Raw genomic sequence first — 27671 nt, 5'->3', positions numbered from 1 at the left:
CCCACGGTCGATGGTGTCCGGGGTCCTTATGCTTAGTTGTCCCGCGTGTCTCCTCCTGAAACAGTGCCATCACTTTTTTCCCCAAGTGGTGGCACATCTTCACTGGGGTTCCTCTTCCTCCTCACTGCATTGCCGTACGCCAGCAGCCGCGCCTTAGTGAGGGGGAACCCATGCTGCGCGCAGTAAAAGCAGTACTGCACCAGAGCCCCCTCATACTCTGGTGTCAGTAACTGCTTCCGACCTGTGCGACAGCCATGGGTCATCCGCCCACTTACTCTGTCCCCCAAGGTGTTGCGGGGGACTTTGAAGAGCCTGGCTACTCGGTGTACAGCCATGCCAGCAGAAACCTCCTGAAGTGCCCCACCATGTCCTCTTCCCTCCAGTGCTTCCTTGTTGCCATATTCTGTAAAAATGAATTTAGAATTTCAAGCGTCTGGGTGATTCTACCACTTACTACTACTAATAATGATAATAAAATCAAAAATAATGATGATATTAATAATAATTAATAAAAATGGATAATCAGAAGTGTTATCATTATTATCATCATCATAATCTTATAACGTTTGTAATCATGCGTGTATTCATGACTTTGCTTATGGAACATATCGTGTTTGTGCCAGATGGGATGAGATGAGACGAGAGATCACATTTCACACTGTTCCTATCAGATCCAGTGGTTACACTCGCGAAACGGTAAACAGCTGTGTGTTACATGCAGTACTTTACACACAAGAGTAAAACGTTCTTAACGATGCCAAGCAATTGGCGATAAATGAGAGCAGAAATGCGTAATGCACAGAAGTGGCTAATGCTGGGGGTGTGGCTGATTATTATGGGACGAACTGCTAATATATAATCAAACTTCACTTGATGAGCAGTCAAGAATCCGTTACTGGCTAAAGGAAATATTGTTGTGTATTCATTAGCTATGCAGATGTTCATAGAGCTGAAGGAATGGTATGGAGTTGAGCAATAATATAGTGAGGCTCATGGGTTAGACTTGGGAAAGGAGAGCGAGATCCATTCCCAGGCCTAATTTGGTAAACTGTACATGAACTGAACAAATATAGGAGATTGTTCAGATTGGACATACTTTCCATTGTATGTGACCGGGATGTTAAGGGGTCCAGCTGTGTCTTCATGTGTACTATGTACGTTAATCAGTGGTGGGGGGTGATTTATATCCCTTATGGATAAGATACTGACATCCTGCATATGGGAACAGTCCAACAACATATGAGGTGTAGTAGGGTATAAAACGCAGGTGTTCCTCTGTCTGAACAGAGGGGCACAGAGAATTGGGGGGCTCTCTCTCCACACTGTACTTTTGATTGGAATAAAATGTTTCATTATTGCAGTTCATGACGTGCTGATCATGTCTCTGACTTTTTGCTCTGTAAAACTGCTCCAATATCAGAGTCATTCATTTGATCTTGCGCTAATGTCTCTGATGATAATGGGGTCAATGGTACATCAGGCTGGACAGACAGGTCTTTAACAGTACCACTGACCACAAGGCACTGGACTCTGTAGCTCTGTAGCTCCACTGCCTGAGCGGGGGTCCCTACTGCATCATGGGGCATTTCCTCATTGCATTCTTGCATCAAAGTGTGCATGTTAGCAGGCATTAGTGACAAACTGTCGGCATCAATATTCTCTTTTCCGGGGCGGTACTTTATGGAGAAATGAAAATCTGTCAATTTAGCAACCCACCTTGATGAGGTCATAGGACCAGCAATGCAAGAGAAATAATCTAATATATAATAATATAAATATAAATATAATAACTCAAAGCCCCAGCATTCCTCTAAGCTCAGCTACAGTGCTGTGTCCCTCTGCAAGAGCTCTCACTGCAGATGTATCAGCAGGGTCCATCCTGCTTCCTTCTGTGGACACAGTGTCTGAAAAAGGAATGTTCCACTCAGGCAGGAAAGGGTTAAGACAGAAGTCCGTTACCTTGGTCGAACTGTGTAACATAGTCATAGAGAGACTTCACATAAAACAAGTAAACTAGAACTGATTTCAGGTTTACATAAATATCATCTTACTCTCATAAATATCATCTTACTCTCATAAATATAATCTTACTCTCATAAATATAATCTTACTCTTATAAATATAATCTTACTCTCATAAATATCATCTTACTCTCATAAATATCATCTTACTTTCATAAATATAATCTTACTCTCATTAATATAATCTTAGTCTCATAAATATAATCTTACTCTGGAGTTTGTTGAGCAGCTTGTCTCAACCCCTGGTAGAGCTAGCTTATCTTATCTTAGCTTATCTTAGCTTATCTTATCTTATCTTATCTTATCTTATCTTGGTTCACTACTATTCACTTATTTGTGTAAAACTGCTGCAAACTTTACAAACTACTAAACAAACAAGACTAAAAGGAATGTGATAAAATCTCCACACGTGTTTATTTCCATCTAGATGAAGATAAATCATTAGAATGATTCAGAAAGGAGAGCTGAGCCCCTGACTGACTAAACTTACAACACGGCTCTCAAAATCCCCTCAGCTCTGCCGAAGCCTCAGCACTGATAATATTACAATTTTACCATTAAAGCCATGTTTTCTGAGTAGAAATGATTAGTAATAAAACTAATAAACAGTTTTAGACTGATCTCACTCATCTGACTGACAGCATTTCTCTGTGTGTTGTTATGGGGGTCCTCTCTCTCCGCTGCTCTCCGTGTGCTTTTTTCTCTGATTCTCCTTAATTCTGTAAAAAAGACACGACACAAACCGCTTGATCAATAATAGCTCTTTTAGACTGGGTTGTTCGCTGCCTGGAGCAGTTTTCAGATTTACAATCAGTGATCAGCGGAGATACAAGGCTTTAAACCATTTAAATGGTTGTTTTGAAATTTGAATGGGGTTTAAATGGTTAAACCTTTCACATTTTTTTAGTTTTAGCTTCCTCCCAGTCCCAGCTGTGTTACTGTGTCCAGTTTGAGTTGTCAGGTTTTGATTTTGTTTCTGGTTCTGTCCATTAGATTGCTGTTCCCCCGGTTGTGCTTTGCTTTGTTGTGTCTGTTTACTTTTGCCCAGGTTACATTAAAGTCCTGCATCGTCCATCCCTGCCAGTGTTTCCTTGTGTTCTCTGCCACGTCTGACCAGACATGACAGTAACTAATAAATTATTATTAAAAACATCACATCTGTAATACATAAAGGAAAGTATTATTGTGGTTGTCATTATTTATTAACAATAATAACAATGGTAATATTTACATATTTAATATGATGAGACAATTAGGCTCTTTAATAAGTGAGGAAATGATCGTTGGCTTCTTCTTCTCAGTCTATGACTGGAGCTGCTGCTGCAGGTATGATATCTGACCTGTAGGTGGCGCTGCTGTGTTGCTCTTCATCCTGAATCAGTGGAATCTCTGTGAAACTGGACTGAATTGTCTACTTGTGTCTCTTTACCCTGAACTGTCTCCGTTTTGTTGTGCTAATAACCACAGTATGAGGAGGCCTGGAAAAAATGACCTTAACGTGGTTTCAGACTGACCTAAAGTGACCTTCACCTTTACAAGTTCCATAATGAGTGGAAACAGTCCTCATTTCCCAACGAGAATCCAGATCCAGATCAAAGGATAAGGAGTTAAAACACACTGACTTCCTAAACCATTTTTAAACTTCATTAACATGAAGGAAAACACCAGAAAAAGACAGATGTGGACAACATGTGGAAAAAGACAAAGATATAGAATTTAATCTGAAATATGATAAATGACAATTTCCTGAATTTCATTTTAAAATCTAGATTTTAGAAACTATGAACTGAAACTCCATCACAGCATTTGAAGATCATTAATACGCAACATTATGGGCTGTTTAATTTAGACATCTAATAGACTGTTGTGTCTAAATGATCAACTCCAGCATATATTAAATATAACAGCAGTTTTAAAATGCAGTTTATTAGTTCTGATCTCTGGAACCCTCACCTCACTTGGCCTTGGAGAGGCAATCTTCCTGCACCCTCCCATGAGCCTTTGCAAGGTCTAGGCCACAGAGAGCAGCTAGAGAGTTAGTTTCTTTAGTTCCAGTGCATTTAAACATACACTTCAAGGGAGGAGTCTACAGATTTATCAATTCTTCTGTTTACAGACCGTCATTCTCCCTTTTTATGACGGTCATGAACTGAACTACATCCAGCTTTCTTACATATTTTTGTTATGAAATCTGGTTCTTCTCCCACCTTCAACCTTGGAGTCGATTTCCAAGTATTTTAAAGCTTACTTTAGAGGTTTTCCAAAATCATCAGTTAATAGATGCTCTAAATTCAGTTCAGGATGAGATTAGAGAGAGGATATAACAAACACAAGATAAGGGGTAAAGATACATTTACCACAGCAGTGTAAGTAAATGTGTTCCCCTTTTACTCCCATACTGAATTATATATATGGTCAACTGAAGTAATTCATAATTAATATACTGGCCTTTAGCCTGAATGAGATCTTCCTGTTGTGAGTATTCCATCAGAAACCTCTAATCAGCATTAGTGAACAGTTCAGGTTTAATTTTCTTCTACATAGTCTGACACCCAAGAGACTAAATCCATAACCACTAGACTACTATAATAACACACAAAGAATGATTTAAAGTAAAGTAACAGCAAATGTTAAATGTATTATTAATATTATAAGTGAAAAATAAGGGATAAGTCTTTAACTGCACACACTGCTTTCAGAATATAGAAGAGTATATATGATACACAAGCTTAGAGAAACAGCCCTAGTTTCTCTAAAGCAGAAAAGTACAAGCATCATCACTCAGCTATATGTTCAAAGTGTCCAGAAGTAATAAATATGAAAAGGGAGTGATATTAAAACATTGGCAAAAAACTAAATTGCTAAAAGGAAAAAAGCATTAAAAATTAATTCAAGTTTATTTATAAAACACTTTTCACAACGAGTCATCAAAAAGCGGCTTTACAGAGATCTGGGTCAGAGCCTCTTTTGAGCAAGCCAGTGGCAAGAAAAACTTGAGGAAAAAAATGGAGAAGAATCAAGATCCAGAAGAGAAACCCATCCTCCTCTGGTCACCAGACAGCAAAATAAAAAGCAAAGCAGGAATAAAAATAATAAATCAATACTGAATAAGAGAATATGGAAATGCGCCGTCAAGCCATAAAAGACAAAAACGTGAGTGAAATGTGTAAGTCCAGGCAGGTGAGGATGAATAAACACGAGGCTCCAGATCAGGACAGTGGGCAGTAGGGTAGTAGAGAGCCAGGTCTGGTGGTCCAAGGATGGAACAGCTGGAACTGGGCATCTTAATATATGGTAGAGTGCGAGAGAGAGAAAACAGAAAGTAGGGGAAAAACAAGAGGTTAGGAGATCCTATAGGTACAGTGGCAAACAGATCACAGCAAGCTGAAGAAAAAACAAACAAATAAAAAAAAATAAATAAATAAAAATAAAAAATAAAAACACATCTTAGATAAAACAAGGTCTTGGTTAACAAGGAAAGTCCTGACTACATAAACATACTCAAAGGATTGGATACAATAAATAAATAAAAATGTCCTTCCCTAAACACAGGCCTCTTTTGGCACAGGATTTACTGTACAAATGACACGGGTAGAATTCATCAAGGTCATTACAGTAGAGACAGAATTGTGGACAAAACACATTTTCAAAGAAACAGACATATCTACCACTCAGAGAATAAGACCTCGAATGCACAGGACAGTACAGCAGACACTGAGCACAAGCACTGCAATCCATATGATCAGCACAGAGACCATAAACATTTTCCATTTACCAAACATGGATTTCTATCACCCCGTAAGACTGGTGTCCTCACCCCTTATTTCAGTCCTGAAGCACTGTGGCTGTAAAAGCTACATAGAAAAACCACATGCTGTCATTTCCTAAAGTAGTGCTGGTAAGAGTCTTGAACGTGAGAACAGCTCAGCCAGTTTGGATGAAACACTGTTTTGAACACAGAAACTCACAAGAGACATCGGTATGATTGACTTACAAAACATTAGGTGCTGCATTGTCCTTGTGTGTGAAAAGGATAGGAACCAGATTCCTGGGGGCCTGAAAGGAGGTCAAGGGTGCACAATGTTCTGGGTCATTTTACTCAGAAAGTGTTCTAAATAGTCCAGAGTTCAATCCATCAATCAATTCCACCACAACTGAAACAAAGCGTCCTGGGTCAGATCTTGTAGGTGGTGGGAAGCGAGCAATACAATTAGTGCAATGCGGTTGTTCAAAGGGTGCTGAGTCAGGAATTCTCCTGTCACAGTCTTTGTCCTTCAGAGCTAAAAGTTTAAGTGTGGCGTGTCAGCGTCATCGCAGGCAGCCAAGGCGGCGCTAGGCTCATACCTAAGGCTGTGTTGTCAGCGTAGGATAGAGTCAGGATGACTGTTTGCCAGCCGTTGCCATTGACTCTTCAGATGGTCATATCATCTGATCACATGCACCTTAAAATCCCAACAATGAAAATGTCACTCAGGTCATTTGAAGTAAGAGAACTGTACAGAATACACTGATTATTGATCAAGTGCATACAGTAGAAGTTACATACAGTCAAGCTGGAAAGTCTGCACCTCCCTTCTCCATGCTTTATGTTATAGACTTATTCTACACTAGACTGAATTCTACACAATTTTACACAATTCTAACAATTGGGATTTACAGTGGGACAAGGCTGACCCAGAGGGTAGGTACCAGCACTCAACCACGAATGGACTCATGTCAGCAGCGAGCAGCTCAGCACGAGGAGAAAGAAGAAAAACAGAAAGGGATTTAGGAGTATGAGTGGACTGGTGTACGACCTGTAAACGTAGACTAGAAAGACAATCAGAACCTGTAATCAGAGCAGTACAGAACAGTGTTAGTATGAAAACAGACTAGAACAGCATGATTAGAATACTAAAAGTGTGTCCAGAACAGAAACAGGATGTTTATTCCAGAGTTGGAGGCTTAAGAAGAGAAAGCTTTCCCCCCCAGAGTTGCTTCTTCTGAAGTGGGGAAACTGATAGTAGTCCAGAATCCTGCAAAAGAAATGTACGTTACCGGTTGTAGGGTTTAAGAAGTTGCTGTGGGGACAAACAACCGAGAGACTCAAGTCAGAAGGAGTTTTCCATAATCAACGAGGAATTTAACTGGAATCCAGAGCAGGGATGAGAGAATAAGACTGATGTGGTCACAATTTTAAGCTCTAGTGAGCAGTCAAGCCGCTGCATTCTGAACTTATTTAATGACCCTGAGCTTATTTCATGATTTGCATAAACTTCCTACCAGAGTGGCATTACATTAATTCAATCTTGAGTTTATAAATCCTTATAAATGTAATACATATCCTTTAAATATTCTTTTAATTTAAAAAATACTTTATGACATTAACAATACTGTAATTGCGTGTGTCAGTGACACAGCAGCAGATGGACAGATTGATGGAGGCTGGATCTAAGGTCAGGGAGTGGGGGGGGCTCAGAAGGTCCTGAACCTGTAAGACAAAAAAAAAAGTCTATACATGTATAGAAACTAAACGATGACCTACCTGTTAGACAGTAGCAAACAGACAGACAGTGAGCCTTACACACTGTCAGATGTATGGACCCTTGATGGACAGATGCACCATCAGGGAGGGAAGGGGTAATGATGGTGCATCTGTCCATCAAGGGTCCATACATCTGACAGTGACAGATGGACGGACCCTTGATAAACAGATGCACCATCAGGGACGGAGGGAGTAATGGCATCCTCTAAACCTGTAATACAACAAAGAAAATCAATACATATATAGAAACTGAATGATCACCTACTTATTAGACAGTAGCAAACAGATAGACAGTGAGCAGTACACAGTGACAGATGGACGGACCCTTGATGAACAGATGCACCATCAGGGAGGGAAGGGGAAATGGCATACTCTTAACTTGTAATACAACAAAGAAAATCAATACATAGAGCACTTACCTTTTACACAGTTGCAGAACAATAGACAGTGAGCCAGACACAGCTGCAGATGGACAGATTGATGGTGGCTGAATCTATGGTCAGGGAGGGGGGGCTCTGAAGGTTCTAAACCTGTAAGACAACAAAGAAAGTCAATACATGTATAGAAACTGAATGACAACCTAACTCTTACACACTTGCAGTCAGATAGATATTGATTCACACAAATAGTTGCAATGAACAGACCCTTGTTTGATGGATCCACCATTAGGAAGGAGAGGTGTGTCCTGAAGTCCTGAAAGACTGTGAGACAACAAAGAAAGTCAATACATGTATAGAAACTGAATGATCACCTACCTGTTAGACAGTAGCAAACAGTAAGACAGGGAGCCGTACACAGTGACAGATGGATGGACCCTTGATGAACAGATGCACCATCAGGGAGGGAAGGGGTAATGGCATCCTCTAAACCTGTAATACAACAAAGAAAATCAATACATATATAGAAACTGAATGATCACCTACCTGTTAGAAAGTAGCAAACAGAGAGACAGCGAGCCGTACACAGTTGCAGATGGATGGACCCTTGATGAACAGAAGAACCATAAGGGAGGGAAGGGGTATTGGCATTCTCATAACCTGAAAGATAAAGACAATCAATACAGGTTTTGAAACTGAAAGATCACTTACCTTTTACACAGTTGCAGAACAATAAACAGTGAGCCAGACACAGCTGCAGATGGACACATTGATGGTGGCTGAATCTACGGTCAGTGAGGGAGGGGCTCAGAAGGTCCAGAACCTGTAAGACAAAAAAAAAGTCAATACATGTATAGAAACTGAATGATCACCTACCTGTTGTCACATAATGGCTACCTCGGAACCTGAAATACAACAAAGACAGTCAATACAAGTTTTGAAACTGAAAGATCACTTACCTTTTATACAGTTGCAGAACAATAGACAGTGAGCCAGACACAGCTGCAGATGGAAAGATTGATGGTGGCTGGATCTACGGTCAGTGAGGGAAGGACTCAGAAGGTCCTGAACCTGTAAGACAAAAAAAAAGTCAATACATGTATAGAAACTGAATGATCACCTACCTGTTAGACCGTAGCAAACAGTAAGACAGGGAGCCGAACACAGTGACAGATGGAGGACCCTTGATGAACAGATGCACCATCAGGGAGGGAAGGGGTAATGGCATCCTCTAAACCTGTAATACAACAAAGAAAATCAATACATATATAGAAACTGAATGATCACCTACCTGTTAGAAAGTAGCAAACAGATAGACAGTGAGCCATACACACTGTCAGATGTATGGACCCTTGATGGACAGATGCACCATCACGGAGGGACGGGGTAATGGCATCCTCTAAACCTGTAAGACAATAAAGAAAATCAATACATGAATAGAAACTGAATGATCACCTACCTGTTAGACAGTAGCAAACCGATAGACAGCGAGCCGTACACAGTTGCAGATGGATGGACCCTCGATGAAAAGAAGAACCATCAGGGAGGGAAGGGGTATTGGCATCCTCATAACTTGAAAGTAAAAGACAATCAACACAGGTTTTGAAACTGAAAGATCACTTACCTTTTACACAGTTGCAGAACAACAGACAGTGAGACAGACACAGCTGCAGATGGACAGATTGATGGTGGCTGAATCTACGGTCAGTGAGGGAAAGACTCAGAAGGTCCTGAACCTGTAAGACAAAAAAAAAAAGTCAATACATGTATAGAAACTGAATGATGACCTAACTCTTACACACTTGCAGTCAGATAGATATTGATTCACACAAATAGTTGCAATGAACAGACCCTTGTTTGATGGATCCACCATTAGGATGGAGAGGGGTGTCCTGAAGTCCTGAAAGCCTGTACGACAATAAAGAAAGTCAATACATGTATAGAAACTGAATGATCACCTAACTGTTAGACAGGTGCAGACAGATAGACAGTGAGCCGTACACACTGTCAGATGTATGGACCCTTGATGGACAGATGCACCATCAGGGAGGGAAGGGGTAATGGCATCCTCTAAACCTGTAAGACAATAAAGAAAATCAATACACGAATAGAAACTGAATGATCACCTACCTGTTAGACAGTAGCAAACCGATAGACAGCGAGCCGTACACAGTTGCAGATGGATGGACCCTTGATGAACAGAAGAACCATCAGGGAGGGAAGGGGTATTGGCATCCTCATAACCTGAAAGATAAAGACAATCAATACAGGTTTTGAAACTGAAAGATCACTTACCTTTTACACAGTTGCAGAACAATAAACAGTGATCTAGACACAGCTGCAGATGGACACATTGATGGTGGCTGAATCTACGGTCAGTGAGGGAGGGGCTCAGAAGGTCCAGAACCTGTAAGACAAAAAAAAAGTCAATACATGTATAGAAACTGAATGATCACCTACCTGTTGTCACATAATGGCTACATCGGAACCTGAAAGACAACAAAGACAAACAATACAAGTTTTGAAACTGAAAGATCACTTACCTTTTACACAGTTGCAGAACAATAGACAGTGAGCCAGACACAGCTGCAGATGGACAGATTGATGGTGGCTGGATCTACGGTCAGTGAGGGGGGTGGACTCAGAAGGTCCTGAACCTGTAAGACAAAAAAAAAAAGTCAACACATGTATAGAAACTGAATGATCACCTACCTGTTGTCACATAATGGCTACATCGGAACCTGAAAGATAACAAAGACAGTCAATACAGATTTTGAAACTGAAAGATCACTTACCTTTTACACAGTTGCAGAACAATAGACAGTGAGCCAGACACAGCTGCAGAAGGACAGATTGATGGTGGCTGGATCTACGGTCAGTGAGGGAAGGACTCAGAAGGTCCTGAACCTGTAAGACAAAGAAAATCAATACATGTATAGAAACTGAATGATCACCTACCTGATAGAAAGTAGCAAACAGATAGACAGTGAGCCGTACACACTGTCAGATGTATGGACCCTTGATAAACAGATGCACCATCAGGGAGGGAAGGGGTAATGGCATCCTCTAAACCTGTAATACAACAAAGAAAATCAATACATATATAGAAACTGAATGATCACCTACCTGTTAGTAAGTAGCAAACAGATAGAAAAAGATAACAAAGACAAACAATACAGGTTTTGAAACTGAAAGATCACTTACCTTTTACACAGTTGCAGAACAATAGCCAGTGAGCCAGACAAAGCTGCAGATGGACAGATTGATGGTGGCTGGATCTACGGTCAGGGAGGGGGGGCTCTGAAGGTCCTAAACCTGTAAGACAACAAAGAAAATCAATACATGTGTAGAAACTGAATGATCACCTACCTGTTGTCACCTAATGGCAACCTCGGAACCTGAAACACAACAAAGACAGTCAATACAGATTTTTGAAAAACTGAAAGATCACTTACCTTTTACACAGTTGCAAACCAATAGACAGTGAGCCAGATACAGCTGCAGAAGGACAGATTGATGGAGGCTGGATCTAAGGTCAGGGAGGGGGGGGGACTCAGAAGGTCCTGAACATGTAAGACAAAAAAAAAATTCAATACATGTATAGAAACTAAACGATGACCTACCTGTTAGACAGTAGCAAACAGATAGACAGTGAGCCTTACACACTGTCAGATGTATGGACCCTTGATGGACAGATGCACCATCAGGGAGGGAAGGGGTAATGATGGTGCATCTGTCCATCAAGGGTCCATACATCTGACAGTGACAGATGGACGGACCCTTGATAAACAGATGCACCATCAGGGACGGAGGGGGTAATGGCATCCTCTAAAACTGTAATACAACAAAGAAAATCAATACCTATATAGAAACTGAATGATCACCTACTTGTTAGACAGTAGCAAACAGATAGACAGTGAGCCGTACACAGTGACAGATGGACGGACCCTTGATGAACAGATGCACCATCAGGGAGGGAAGGGGAAATGGCATACTCTTAACTTGTAATACAACAAAGAAAATCAATACATAGATCACTTACCTTTTACACAGTTGCAGAACAATAGACAGTGAGCCAGACGCAGCTGCAGATGGACAGATTGATGGTGGCTGGATCTACGGTCAGGGAGGGGGGGCTCTGAAGGTTCTAAACCTGTAAGACAACAAAGAAAGTCAATACATGTATAGAAACTGAATGATCACCTAACTGTTAGACAGGTGCAGACAGATAGACAGTGAGCCGTACACACTGTCAGATGTATAAACCCTTGATGGACAGATGCACCATCAGGGAGGAAAGGGGTAATGGCATCCTCTAAACCTGTAAGACAATAAAAAAAATCAATACACGAATAGAAACTGAATGATCACCTACCTGTTAGACAGTAGCAAACCGATAGACAGCGAGCCGTACACAGTTGCAGATGGATGGACCCTTGATGAACAGAAGAACCATCAGGGAGGGAAGGGGTATTGGCATCCTCATAACCTGAAAGATAAAGACAATCAATACAGGTTTTGAAACTGAAAGATCACTTACCTTTTACACAGTTGCAGAACAATAAACAGTGATCTAGACACAGCTGCAGATGGACACATTGATGGTGGCTGAATCTACGGTCAGTGAGGGAGGGGCTCAGAAGGTCCAGAACCTGTAAGACAAAAAAAAAGTCAATACATGTATAGAAACTGAATGATCACCTACCTGTTGTCACATAATGGCTACCTCGGAACCTGAAAGATAACAAAGACAGTCAATACAGATTTTGAAACTGAAAGATCACTTACCTTTTACACAGTTGCAGAACAATAGACAGTGAGCCAGACACAGCTGCAGAAGGACAGATTGATGGTGGCTGGATCTACGGTCAGTGAGGGAAGGACTCAGAAGGTCCTGAACCTGTAAGACAAAGAAAATCAATACATGTATAGAAACTGAATGATCACCTACCTGTTAGAAAGTAGCAAACAGATAGACAGTGAGCCGTACACACTGTCAGATGTATGGACCCTTGATGGACAGATGCACCATCAGGGAGGGAAGGGGTAATGGCATCCTCTAAACCTGTAATACAACAAAGAAAATCAATACATATATAGAAACTGAATGATCACCTACCTGTTAGTAAGTAGCAAACAGATAGAAAAAGATAACAAAGACAAACAATACAGGTTTTGAAACTGAAAGATCACTTACCTTTTACACAGTTGCAGAACAATAGCCAGTGAGCCAGACAAAGCTGCAGATGGACAGATTGATGGTGGCTGGATCTACGGTCAGGGAGGGGGGGCTCTGAAGGTCCTAAACCTGTAAGACAACAAAGAAAATCAATACATGTGTAGAAACTGAATGATCACCTACCTGTTGTCACCTAATGGCAACCTCGGAACCTGAAACACAACAAAGACAGTCAATACAGATTTTGAAAAACTGAAAGATCACTTACCTTTTACACAGTTGCAGAACAATAGCCAGTGAGCCAGACACAGCTGCAGAAGGACAGATTGATGGTGGCTGGATCTACGGTCAGTGAGGGAAGGACTCAGAAGGTCCTGAACCTGTAAGACAAAGAAAATCAATACATGTATAGAAACTGAATGATCACCTACCTGTTAGAAAGTAGCAAACAGATAGACAGTGAGCCGTACACACTTTCAGATGTATGGACCCTTGATGGACAGATGCACCATCAGGGAGGGAAGGGGTAATGGCATCCTCTAAACCTGTAAGACAATAAAGAAAATCAATACACGAATAGAAACTGAATGATCACCTACCTGTTAGATAGTAGCAAACCGATAGGCAGCGAGCCGTACACAGTTACAGATGGATGGACCCTTGATGAACAGAAGAACAATCAGGGAGGGAAGGGGTATTGGCATCCTCATAACCTGAAAGATAAAGACAATCAATACAGGTTTTGAAACTGAAAGATCACTTACCTTTTACACAGTTGCAGAACAATATCCAGTGAGCCAGACAAAGCTGCAGATGGACAGATTGATGGTGGCTGGATCTACGGTCAGGGAGGGGGGGCTCTGAAGGTCCTAAACCTGTAAGACAACAAAGAAAATCAATACATGTGTAGAAACTGAATGATCACCTACCTGTTGTCACCTAATGGCAACCTCGGAACCTGAAACACAACAAAGACAGTCAATACAGATTTTGAAAAACTGAAAGATCACTTACCTTTTACACAGTTGCAAACCAATAGACAGTGAGCCAGACACAGCTGCAGAAGGACAGATTGATGGAGGCTGGATCTAAGGTCAGGGAGGGGGGGGGACTCAGAAGGTCCTGAACATGTAAGACAAAAAAAAAATTCAATACATGTATAGAAACTAAACGATGACCTACCTGTTAGACAGTAGCAAACAGATAGACAGTGAGCCTTACACACTGTCAGATGTATGGACCCTTGATGGACAGATGCACCATCAGGGAGGGAAGGGGTAATGATGGTGCATCTGTCCATCAAGGGTCCATACATCTGACAGTGACAGATGGACGGACCCTTGATAAACAGATGCACCATCAGGGACGGAGGGGGTAATGGCATCCTCTAAACCTGTAATACAACAAAGAAAATCAATACATGTATAGAAACTAAATGATCACCTAACTGTTAGACAGGTGCAGACAGATAGACAGTGAGCCGTACACAGTGACAGATGGACGGACCCTTGATGAACAGATGCACCATCAGGGAGGGAAGGGGAAATGGCATACTCTTAACTTGTAATACAACAAAGAAAATCAATACATAGATCACTTACCTTTTACACAGTTGCAGAACAATAGACAGTGAGCCAGACGCAGCTGCAGATGGACAGATTGATGGTGGCTGGATCTACGGTCAGGGAGGGGGGGCTCTGAAGGTTCTAAACCTGTAAGACAACAAAGAAAGTCAATACATGTATAGAAACTGAATGATCACCTAACTGTTAGACAGGTGCAGACAGATAGACAGTGAGCCGTACACACTGTCAGATGTATAAACCCTTGATGGACAGATGCACCATCAGGGAGGAAAGGGGTAATGGCATCCTCTAAACCTGTAAGACAATAAAAAAAATCAATACACGAATAGAAACTGAATGATCACCTACCTGTTAGACAGTAGCAAACCGATAGACAGCGAGCCGTACACAGTTGCAGATGGATGGACCCTTGATGAACAGAAGAACCATCAGGGAGGGAAGGGGTATTGGCATCCTCATAACCTGAAAGATAAAGACAATCAATACAGGTTTTGAAACTGAAAGATCACTTACCTTTTACACAGTTGCAGAACAATAAACAGTGATCTAGACACAGCTGCAGATGGACACATTGATGGTGGCTGAATCTACGGTCAGTGAGGGAGGGGCTCAGAAGGTCCAGAACCTGTAAGACAAAAAAAAAGTCAATACATGTATAGAAACTGAATGATCACCTACCTGTTGTCACATAATGGCTACCTCGGAACCTGAAAGACAACAAAGACAAACAATACAAGTTTTGAAACTGAAAGATCACTTACCTTTTACACAGTTGCAGAACAATAGACAGTGAGCCAGACACAGCTGCAGATGGACAGATTGATGGTGGCTGGATCTACGGTCAGTGAGGGGGGTGGACTCAGAAGGTCCTGAACCTGTAAGACAAAAAAAAAAAGTCAACACATGTATAGAAACTGAATGATCACCTACCTGTTGTCACATAATGGCTACCTCGGAACCTGAAAGATAACAAAGACAGTCAATACAGATTTTGAAACTGAAAGATCACTTATCTTTTACACAGTTGCAGAACAATAGACAGTGAGCCAGACACAGCTGCAGAAGGACAGATTGATGGTGGCTGGATCTACGGTCAGTGAGGGAAGGACTCAGAAGGTCCTGAACCTGTAAGACAAAGAAAATCAATACATGTATAGAAACTGAATGATCACCTACCTGTTAGAAAGTAGCAAACAGATAGACAGTGAGCCGTACACACTGTCAGATGTATGGACCCTTGATGGACAGATGCACCATCAGGGAGGGAAGGGGTAATGGCATCCTCTAAACCTGTAATACAACAAAGAAAATCAATACATATATAGAAACTGAATGATCACCTACCTGTTAGTAAGTAGCAAACAGATAGAAAAAGATAACAAAGACAAACAATACAGGTTTTGAAACTGAAAGATCACTTACCTTTTACACAGTTGCAAACCAATAGACAGTGAGCCAGACAAAGCTGCAGATGGACAGATTGATGGTGGCTGGATCTACGGTCAGGGAGGGGGGGCTCTGAAGGTCCTAAACCTGTAAGACAACAAAGAAAATCAATATATGTGTAGAAACTGAATGATCACCTACCTGTTGTCACCTAATGGCAACCTCGGAATCTGAAACACAACAAAGACAGTCAATACAGATTTTGAAAAACTGAAAGATCACTTACCTTTTACACAGTTGCAAACCAATAGACAGTGAGCCAGACACAGCTGCAGAAGGACAGATTGATGGAGGCTGGATCTAAGGTCAGGGAGGGGGGGGGGGACTCAGAAGGTCCTGAACATGTAAGACAAAAAAAAAAAAGTCAATACATGTATAGAAACTAAACGATGACCTACCTGTTAGACAGTAGCAAACAGATAGACAGTGAGCCTTACACACTGTCAGATGTATGGACCCTTGATGGACAGATGCACCATCAGGGAGGGAAGGGGTAATGATGGTGCATCTGTCCATCAAGGGTCCATACATCTGACAGTGACAGATGGACGGACCCTTGATAAACAGATGCACCATCAGGGACGGAGGGGGTAATGGCATCCTCTAAACCTGTAATACAACAAAGAAAATCAATACATATATAGAAACTGAATGATCACCTACTTGTTAGACAGTAGCAAACAGATAGACAGTGAGCCGTACACAGTGACAGATGGACGGACCCTTGATGAACAGATGCACCATCAGGGAGGGAAGGGGAAATGGCATACTCTTAACTTGTAATACAACAAAGAAAATCAATACATAGATCACTTACCTTTTACACAGTTGCAGAACAATAGACAGTGAGCCAGACGCAGCTGCAGATGGACAGATTGATGGTGGCTGGATCTACGGTCAGGGAGGGGGGGCTCTAAAGGTTCTAAACCTGTAAGACAACAAAGAAAGTCAATACATGTATAGAAACTGAATGATCACCTAACTGTTAGACAGGTGCAGACAGATAGACAATGAGCCGTACACACTGTCAGATGTATGGACCCTTGATGGACAGATGCACCATCAGGGAGGGAAGGGGTAATGGCATCCTCTAAACCTGTAAGACAATAAAGAAAATCAATACACGAATAGAAACTGAATGATCACCTACCTGTTAGACAGTAGCAAACCGATAGACAGCGAGCCGTACACAGTTGCAGATGGATGGACCCTTGATGAACAGAAGAACCATCAGGGAGGGAAGGGGTATTGGCATCCTCATAACCTGAAAGATAAAGACAATCAATACAGGTTTTGAAACTGAAAGATCACTTACCTTTTACACAGTTGCAGAACAATAAACAGTGATCTAGACACAGCTGCAGATGGACAGATTGATGGTGGCTGGATCTACGGTCAGTGAGGGGGGTGGAATCAGAAGGTCCTGAACCTGTAAGACAAAAAAAAAAAGTCAATACATGTATAGAAACTGAATGATCACCTACCTGTTGTCACATAATGGCTACCTCGGAACCTGAAAGATAACAAAGACAGTCAATACAGATATTGAAACTGAAAGATCACTTACCTTTTACACAGTTGCAGAACAATAGACAGTGAGCCAGACACAGCTGCAGAAGGACAGATTGATGGTGGCTGGATCTACGGTCAGTGAGGGAAGGACTCAGAAGGTCCTGAACCTGTAAGACAAAGAAAATCAATACATGTATAGAAACTGAATGATCACCTACCTGTTAGACAGTAGCAAACAGTAAGACAGGGAGCCGTACACACTGTCAGATGTATGGACCCTTGATGGACAGATGCACCATCAGGGAGGGAAGGGGTAATGGCATCCTCTAAACCTGTAAGACAACAAAGAAAATCAATACATGAATACAAACTGAATGATCACCTACCTGTTAGACAGTAGCAAACCGATAGACAGTGAGCCGTACACAGTTGCAGATGGATGGACCCTTGATGAACAGAAGAACCATCAGGGAGGGAAGGGGTATTGGCATCCTCATAACCTGAAAGATAAAGACAATCATTACAGGTTTTGAAACTGAAAGATCACTTACCTTTTACACAGTTGCAGAACAATAGACAGTGAGCCAGACACAGCTGCAGATGAACAGATTGATGGTGGCTGGATCTACGGTCAGGGAGGGGGGGGCTCTGAAGGTTCTAAACCTGTAAGACAACAAAGAAAATCAATACATGTATAGAAACCGAATGATCACCTACCTGTTGTCACATAATGGCAACCTCGGAACCTGAAAGACAACAAAGACAGTCAATACAAGTTTTGAAACTGAAAGATCACTTACCTTTTACACAGTTGCAGAACAATAGACAGTGAGCCAGACACAGCTGCAGATGGACAGATTGATGGTGGCTGGATCTACGGTCAATGAGGGAAGGACTCAGAAGGTCCTGAACCTGTAAGACAAAAAAAAAAGTCAATACATGTATAGAAACTGAATGATCACCTACCTGTTAGACAGTAGCAAACAGTTAGACAGCGAACCATACACAGTTGCAGATGGATGGACCCTTGATGGACAGATGCACCATCAGGGAGGGAAGGGGTAATGGCATCCTCTAAACCTGTAGGACAATAAAGAAAATCAATACATGAACAGAAACTGAATGATCACCTACCTGTTAGACAGTAGCAAACAGATAGACAGCGAGCCATACACAGTTGCAGATGGAGGACCCTTGATGGACAGATGCACCATCAGGGAGGGAAGGGGTATTGGCATCCTCAGAACCTGAAAGATAACAAAGACAGTCAATACAGATTTTGAAACTGAAAGATCACTTACCTTTTACAGAGTTGCAGAACAATAGACAGTGAGCCAGACACAGCTGCAGATGGACAGATTGATCCTGAACCTGTAAGACAAAAAAAAAAAAGTCAATACATGTATAGAAACTGAATGATCACCTACCTGTTAGACAGAAGCAAACCGATAGACAGTGAGCCAGACACAGCTGCAGATGGACAGATTGATGGTGGCTGAATCAACGGTCAGTGAGGGAGGGGCGCAGAAGGTCCTGAACCTGTAAGACAACAAAGAAAATCAATACATGTATAGAAACTGAATGATCACCTACCTGTTAGAAAGTAGTAAACAGATAGACAGTGAGCCTTACACACTGTCAGATGTATGGACCCTTGATGGACAGATGCACCATCAGGGAGGGAAGGGGTAATGGCATCCTCTAAACCTGTAATACAACAAAGAAAATCAATACATACAGTCATGCCCAAAAGTATTCATACCCCTGTCAAAGTTTGACTTAAATTTACTTTTATTTAACCAGAAATTATATTTTTGCCTGGAAATGACACAGGCATCTCCCAGGAGATAACACGATGATGTACAAGAGGCATAATTGTGGGAAAAAATATTTCTCAACTTTTATACACATTTGAACAAAAAGTGGCATGTCCAAAATTATTCATACCCTTCTAAATAATTAATAGAAAAGCCTTTATTGGCTATTACAGCAATCAAACGCTTCCTGTAATTGCTGACCAGCTTTTTGCATGTCTCCACTGGTATTTTTGCCCATTCATCTTTAGTGATGAGCTCCAACTCTTTGAGGTTCGAGGGTCTCCTTGCCATCACCCTGATCTTTAGCTCCCTCCACAGATTCTCAATTGGATTCAAGTCAGGACTCTGGCTGGGCCACTGCAAAACATTAATGTTTTTGTCTGCTAACCATTTCTTCACCACTTTGGCTGTGTGTTTTGGGTCGTTGTCGTGCTGAAATGTCCACCGGTTCCCAAGGCCAAGTTTCTCTGCAGACTGCCTGATGTTGTTGTTGAGAATCTTGATGTATTGCTCTTTTTTCATGGTGCCATTTACTGCGATCAAGTTCCCTGGTCCATTGGCTGAAAAACACCCCCAAAACATTAGGTTCCCACCACCATGTTTGACAGTGGGGATGGTGTTCTTAGGGTTGAAGGCTTCTCCTTTTTTACGCCAAATGGTGCACACATCATTGTGGCCAAACAATTCAATTTTTGTTTCATCTGACCATAAAACAGAACACCAGAAGTCTTCTTCTTTGTCCAGATGAGCATTTGCAAAGGTCAAGCGGGCTTTTGTGTGCCTTTTCTGGAGAAGTGGTGTCCTCCTTGGCCTGCGTCCGTGGAACCCAGCAGTGTGCAGTGTCCGTTGAACTGTCTGCCTTGAGATGTCGCCACCAGCAGAGTCCAGATTCACCAGGATGGCCTTGGTGGTGATCCTTGGATTTTTCTTCACCTCTCTCACTATTCTCCTGGCCAGCACAGGTGTCACTTTTGGCTTCCGACCACATCTTCTGAGATTTTCCACAGTGCGGAACTTCTTGTATTTTTTAATAATACTTTGCACTGTAGCCACTGGAACTTGAAAACATTTTGATATGGCTTTATAGCCCTTTCCTGACTTGTGAGCGGCCACAATGCACAGCCGCAGGTCCTTAGTGAGCTCCTTTGTCTTAGCCATGACTGTCCACAAACCAACTGCAGAGAGCTGCTGTTTTTCTCCTGTTAAGTTGATTAAAACAGCTGTTCCCAATGAATCAGGGTAATTAGGATGCTTTAAAACAGCATGGACTATTTGGAATGGTATAGAACTTTGGATTTTCCCATATACTGTGACAGTTTTCAAAGGGTATGAATAATTTTGGACATGCCACTTTTTGTTCAAATGTGTATAAAAGCTGAGAAAAACTTTTTCCCACAATGATGCCTCTTGTACATCATCGTGTTATCTCCTGGGAGATGCCTGTGTCGTTTCAAGGCAAAAATATAACTTCTGGTTAAATAAAAGTAAATTTAAGTCAAACTTTGCCAGGGGTATGAATACTTTCGGGCATGACTGTATATAGAAACTGAATGATCACCTACCTGTTAGAAAGTAGCAAACAGATAGACAGTGAGCCGTACACACTGTCAGATGTATGGACCCTTGATGGACAGATGCACCATCAGGGAGGGAAGGGGTAATGGCATCCTCTAAACCTGTAAGACAATAAAGAAAGTCAATACATGTATAGAAACTGAATAACAACCTAACTCTTACACACTTGCAGTCAGATAGATATTGATTCACACAAATAGTTGCAATGAACAGACCCTTGTTTGATGGATCCACCTTTAGGAAGGAGAAGGGTGTCCTGAAGTCCTGAAAACCTGTAAGACAACAAAGAAAGTCAATACATGTATAGAAACTGAATGATCACCTACCTGTTAGACAGTAGCAAACAGATAGACAGCGAGCCGTACACAGTTGCAGATGGAGGACCCTTGATGGACAGATGCACCATCAGGGAGGGAAGGGGTATTGACATTCCTCATAACCTTAAAGATAACAAAGACAAACAATACAGGTTTTGAAACTGAAAGATCACTTACCTTTTACACAGTTGCAGAACAATAGCCAGTGAGCCAGATAAAGCTGCAGATGGACAGATTGATGGTGGCTGGTTCTACGGTCAGGGAGGGGGAGACTCAGAAGGTCCTGAATCTGTAAGACAAAAAAAAAGTCAATACATGTATAGAAATTGAATGATCACCTACCTGTTGTCACATAATGGCTACCTCGGAACTTGAAAGACAAAAAAAAAGTCAATACATGTATAGAAACTGAATGATCACCTACCTGTTAAACAGTAGCAAACAGTAAGACAGGGAGCCGTACACAGTGACAGATGGAGGACCCTTGATGAACAGATGCACCATCAGGGAGGGAAGGGGTAATGGCATCCTCTAAACCTGTAATACAACAAGGAAAATCAATACATATATAGAAACTGAATGATCACCTACCTGTTAGAAAGTAGCAAACAGATAGACAGTGAGCCTTACACACTGTCAGATGTATGGACCCTTGATGGACAGATGCACCATCAGGGAGGGAAGGGGTAATGGCATCCTCTAAACCTGTAAGACAATAAAGAAAATCAATACACGAATAGAAACTGAATGATCACCTACCTGTTAGACAGTAGCAAACCGATAGACAGCGAGCCGTACACAGTTGCAGATGGATGGACCCTTGATGAACAGAAGAACCATCAGGGAGGGAAGGGGTATTGGCATCCTCATAACCTGAAAGTTAAAGACAATCAATACAGGTTTTGAAACTGAAAGATCACTTACCTTTTACACAGTTGCAGAACAATATACAGTGATCTAGACACAGCTGCAGATGGACAGATTGATGGTGGCTGAATCTACGGTCAGTGAGGGAGGGGCTCAGAATGTCCTGAACCTGTAAGACAACAAAGAAAGTCAATACATGTATAGAAACTGAATGATCACCTACCTGTTGTCACATAATGGCTACCTCGCAACCTGAAAGACAACAAAGACAGTCAATACAAGTTTTGAAACTGAAAGATCACTTACCTTTTACACAGTTGCAGAACAATAGACAGTGAGCCAGACACAGCTGCAGATGGAAAGATTGATGGTGGCTGGATCTACGGTCAGTGAGGGAAGGACTCAGAAGGTCCTGAACCTGTAAGACAAAAAAAAAAAAAAAAAAAAAAAAGTCAATACATGTATAGAAACGGAATGACAACCTAACTCTTACACACTTGCAGTCAGATAGATATTGATTCACACAAATAGTTGCAATGAACAGACCCTTGTTTGATGGATCCACCATTAGGAAGGAGAGGTGTGTCCTGAAGTCCTGAAAGCCTGTAAGACAACAAAGAAAGTCAATACATGTATAGAAACTGAATGATTACCTACCTGTTAGACAGTAGCAAACAGATAGACAGCGAGCCGTACACAGTTGCAGATGGAGGACCCTTGATGGACAGATGCACCATCAGGGAGGGAAGGGGTATTGGCATCCTCAGAACCTGAAAGATAAAAGACAAACAATACAGGTTTTGAAACTGAAATATCACTTACCTTTTACACAGTTGCAGAACAATAGACAGTGAGCCAGACACAGCTGCAGATGGACAGATTGATGGTGGCTGGATCTACAGTCAGTGAGGGAGGGGCTCAGAAAGTCCTGAACCTGTAAGACAAAAAAAAAAAAAAGTCAATACATGTATAGAAACTGAATGATCACCTACCTGTTAGACAGTAGCAAACAGTAAGACAGCGAACCATACACAGTTGCAGATGGATGGACCTTTGATGGACAGATGCACCATCAGGGAGGGAAGGGGTAATGGCATCCTCTAAACCTGTAAGTCAATAAAGAAAATCAATACATGAACAGAAACTGAATGATCACCTACCTGTTAGACAGTAGCAAACAGATAGACAGCGAGCCGTACACAGTTGCAGATGGAGGACCCTTGATGGACAGATGCACCATCAGGGAGGGAAGGGGTATTGGCATCCTCAGAACCTGAAAGATAACAAAGACAGTAAATACAGATTTTGAAACTGAAAGATCACTTACCTTTTACACAGTTGCAGAACAATAGACAGTGAGCCAGACACAGCTGCAGATGGACAGATTGATGGTGGCTGGATCTACGGTCAGGGAGGGGAGACTCAGAAGGTCCTGAACCTGTAAGACAAAGAAAAAAGTCAATACATGTATAGAAACTGAATGATCACCTACCTGTTAGACAGTAGCAAACAGTAAGACAGGGAGCCGTACACAGTGACAGATGGAGGACCCTTGATGAACAGATGTACCATCAGGGAGGGAAGGGGTAATGGCATCCTCTAAACCTGTAATACAACAAAGAAAATCAATACATATATAGAAACTGAATGATCACCTACCTGTTAGACAGTAGCAAACCGATAGACAGCGAGCCGTACACAGTTGCAGATGGATGGACCCTTGATGAACAGAAGAACCATCAGGGAGGGAAGGGGTTTTGGCATCCTCATAACCTGAAAGATAAAGACAATCAATACAGGTTTTGAAACTGAAAGATCACTTACCTTTTACACAGTTGCAGAACAATAGACAGTGAGCCAGACAGAGCTGCAGATGTACAGATTGATGGTGGCTGGTTCTACGGTCAGGGAGAGAGGGGCTAAGAATGTCCTGAACCTGTAAGACAAAAAAAAACAAAAAAAAACAATACATGTGAAGAAACTGAATGATGACCAAACTCATTAAGCTAAGAGTCAGATCACGGCAAGCTGAAAAAAAAAAAAAAACAGCAAAGGTTTCAAGCCAATTTAAAACATCTTGGTTAACAAGGAAAGTCCTGACTACATAAACATACTCCAAGGATTGGATACAATAAAAATTCCCTAAACACAGGCCTCTTTTGGCACAGGACTTACTGTACAAATGACACGGGTAGAATTCATCAAGGTCATTACAATAGAGACAGAATTGTGGACAAAACACATTTTCAAAGAAACAGACATATCTACCACTCAGAGAATAAGACCTCAAATGCACAGGATAATACAGCAGACACTGAGCACAAGCACTGCAATCCATATGATCAGCACAGAGACCATAAACATTTTCCATTTACCAAACATGGATTTCTATCACCCCGTAAGACTGGTGTCCTCACCCCTTATTTCAGTCCTGAAGCACTGTGGCTGTAAAAGCTACATAGAACAACCACATGCTGTCATTTCCTAAAGTAGTGCTGGTAAGAGTCTTGAACGTGAGAACAGCTCAGCCAGTTTGGATGCAACACTGTTTTGAACACAGAAACTCACAAGAGACATCGGTATGATTGACTTACAAAACATTAGGTGCTGCATTGTCCTTGTGTGTGAAAAGGATAGGAACCAGATTCCTGGGGGCCTAAAAGGAGGTCAAGGGTGCACAATGTTCTGGGCCATTTTACTCAGAAAGGGTTCTAAATAGTCCAGAGTTCAATCCTGTTCTGGGTGCATTCCCAACCTACAAATCCACTTCTGTTCCACCACAACTGAAACAAAGCGTCCTGGGTCAGATCTTGTAGGTGGTGGGAAGCGAGCAATACAATCAGTGCAATGCGGTTGTTTAAAGGGTGCTGAGTCAGGAATTCTCCTGTCACAGTCTTTGTCCTTCAGAGCTAAAAGTTTAAGTGTGGCGTGTCAGCGTCATCGCAGGCAGCCAAGGCGACGCTAGGCTCACACCTAAGGCTGTGTTGTCAACGTAGGATGGAGTCAGGATGACTGTTTGCCAGCCGTTGCCATTGACTCTTCAGATGGTCATATCATCTGATCACATGCACCTTAAAATTCCAAGAATGAAAATGTCACTCAGGTCATTTGAAGTAAGAGAACTGTACAGAATACACTGATTATTGATTGTTACAGATTTATTCTACAATAGACCTTAGTTCTACACAACTCTACACAATGACAAAGTGAAAGCAGGGTTTAAAACATTTGTGGTAATTAAACAAAATAATACACACACACACACACACACACACACACCTCTGACTTGTTGCATAAATTTAATATCACTGGAACTTACCTGGAAGTATTCAGATGTGTGCTTGTGGTGAATCATCCTTTGCATCTGCTTGAAGCCAAACTACCATATCACAGCCAGCCAGCGTTGCAAGTGGACAGACAGCGAGCTACAGACTTGTAGATGGGTGAAATGGAACGAGTTGCAGATGGACAGAAAAACAACTACAGAGCTGCAGATTTAAAGACAGCCACAGTTGCAGACAGCCAGAGATGCAGAAGGATAAACAGCCAGGGCAGCACACAGCCACAGAAATGCAGACGCATCGTCAGAAAGACAGCCATCATTGCACCAAACAGCCAGCCAAACACAGCTGCACAGGGATTATCATAAAGACGGATGGTCAGTTTCACATGGACAGAAAGCCAGTCAGAGTAGCTACCAGAGTGCAAACAGAATAAACTGCAGATTTATAGTCAGCCAGAGAGTGTTGTTGATGGACAGATTTGCAGAGGAACATACACACAGTTCAACATGGTTGCAGATGCAGTCAGAAAGACTGCCACAGTTGCACATGACCAAGCAGACAGCCAGTTGCAGATGAAAAGACAACCAACCAGAGTTTTAAATGGAGAGACAGCCAGAGATACAAAAGAACAGGCAGCCAACCAGAGATACACATTGATAGCCCTGCAGCGAGCGCTTGCACATTGACATGCAGACAGCCACATACAGTTGCAGATGGCCGGCCGGCCAGAGTTGCACATGGACTGACAACCAGCCAGCAAGTCAGCCAGGTAGAGTTGTAGATGAACAGTGTGATGCAGTCACTGGTAGCTGACCCCTCACTCCCTGGATCCCTAGAGTGGGTCTTCTAGGAGCCGGCGGGATCCACAGTTAACCTATAAAAAGAAAAAAAAATAAATAAATAAAAAAATAAATAAACCCACCCACACACACACACACACACACAGCATAAACCCATACGGCAATTAATTACATCTAGCTTAACTTACCAGTATACATCAACAAGCTCATGTGAACAAGACGTAAATAATGTTGCATTGTCATTTTAGGATGATTTTAGGTGATGACCACCCCTATAGTGGGCACTTGGTTCACTTTAGGCTAAGCAAAGGATGAGCACCAGGCTTAGAAGGACTGTGTATAAAGAAATAGGGGGTCAGTTGGTGCAGATTAAGCTGAAATCATGGTAGATGTGAGACTTCCCAGCCCTCAGAGGAAGGCCACGGAGGCCTTATCATGTAAAGAGTGTGACTTGGCTCTTTTGTGTTCCATTTTCACTTTGTCTTTACTTTCCTTTGACTTTTTGGCACAAATTCTATAAATATCACTGGAACGTTCCTGAAAGCATTTGGCTGTGTCCTTCTAGTGAAGCAACACTACCACATCAGAGACCGCCAGGCAGGGTTGCAGATAGACAGACAGCAAGCTACAGTCTTATAGACAGGTAAAACAGAACAAGTTGCAGATAGACTACAGAACAAATACAGAGCAGCAGATTTATAGACAGACAGTTGCAGTTGGAGAATCAGACATCTTCACATAGACAGACAGACAGCGTTGCATATGGACTGAAAGCCAGTCAGAGTTGCAGCCAGTCTAAACAGAATGAATTGCAGATGAACAGGCAGCAAGAAAAAGGTGTACATGGACAGCCAGAGTTGCAGAGGGACATACACACAGCCAAACACAGTTGCAGATGCATAGTCAGAAAAACAGTCAGTCAGCCAGAACTGCACATGGAAAAGCATCCAGTCACAGAGTTACACACTGAAAGTTAGCCACTGAATTGCACACGCATATGGACATGCAGACAGCCACACAGTTGCAGATGGATAAAACAAGCCAGAGCTGCACATGGACAGCCAGTCCAGCCAACAGCAGATGGACAGACAGCGAGCTACAGACTTGTAGATGGGTAAAATAGAACGAGTTGCAGATGAACAGAAAAACAACCACAGAGCTGCAGATTTAGACAGACACAGCTGCAGACAGATAGTCAGTTTCACATGGAACAGAGTTGCTGCCAGATTCAAAACAGAATGAATTGCAGTGTTGATGCCAGACAGAGTTGCAAAGGGACATACACAGTCAAACATGGTTGCAGACGCATAGTCAGAAAGACTGCCAGAGTTGCACATAGACTGACAGTCAGGCACTGAATTGCACA

The sequence above is a fragment of the Salminus brasiliensis genome, chromosome 12 (genome assembly GCF_030463535.1).
Source record: "Salminus brasiliensis chromosome 12, fSalBra1.hap2, whole genome shotgun sequence".
In the NCBI taxonomy this organism is placed as follows: Eukaryota; Metazoa; Chordata; class Actinopteri; order Characiformes; family Bryconidae; genus Salminus; species Salminus brasiliensis.
Note: the sequence above shows the minus strand (reverse complement) of the source record.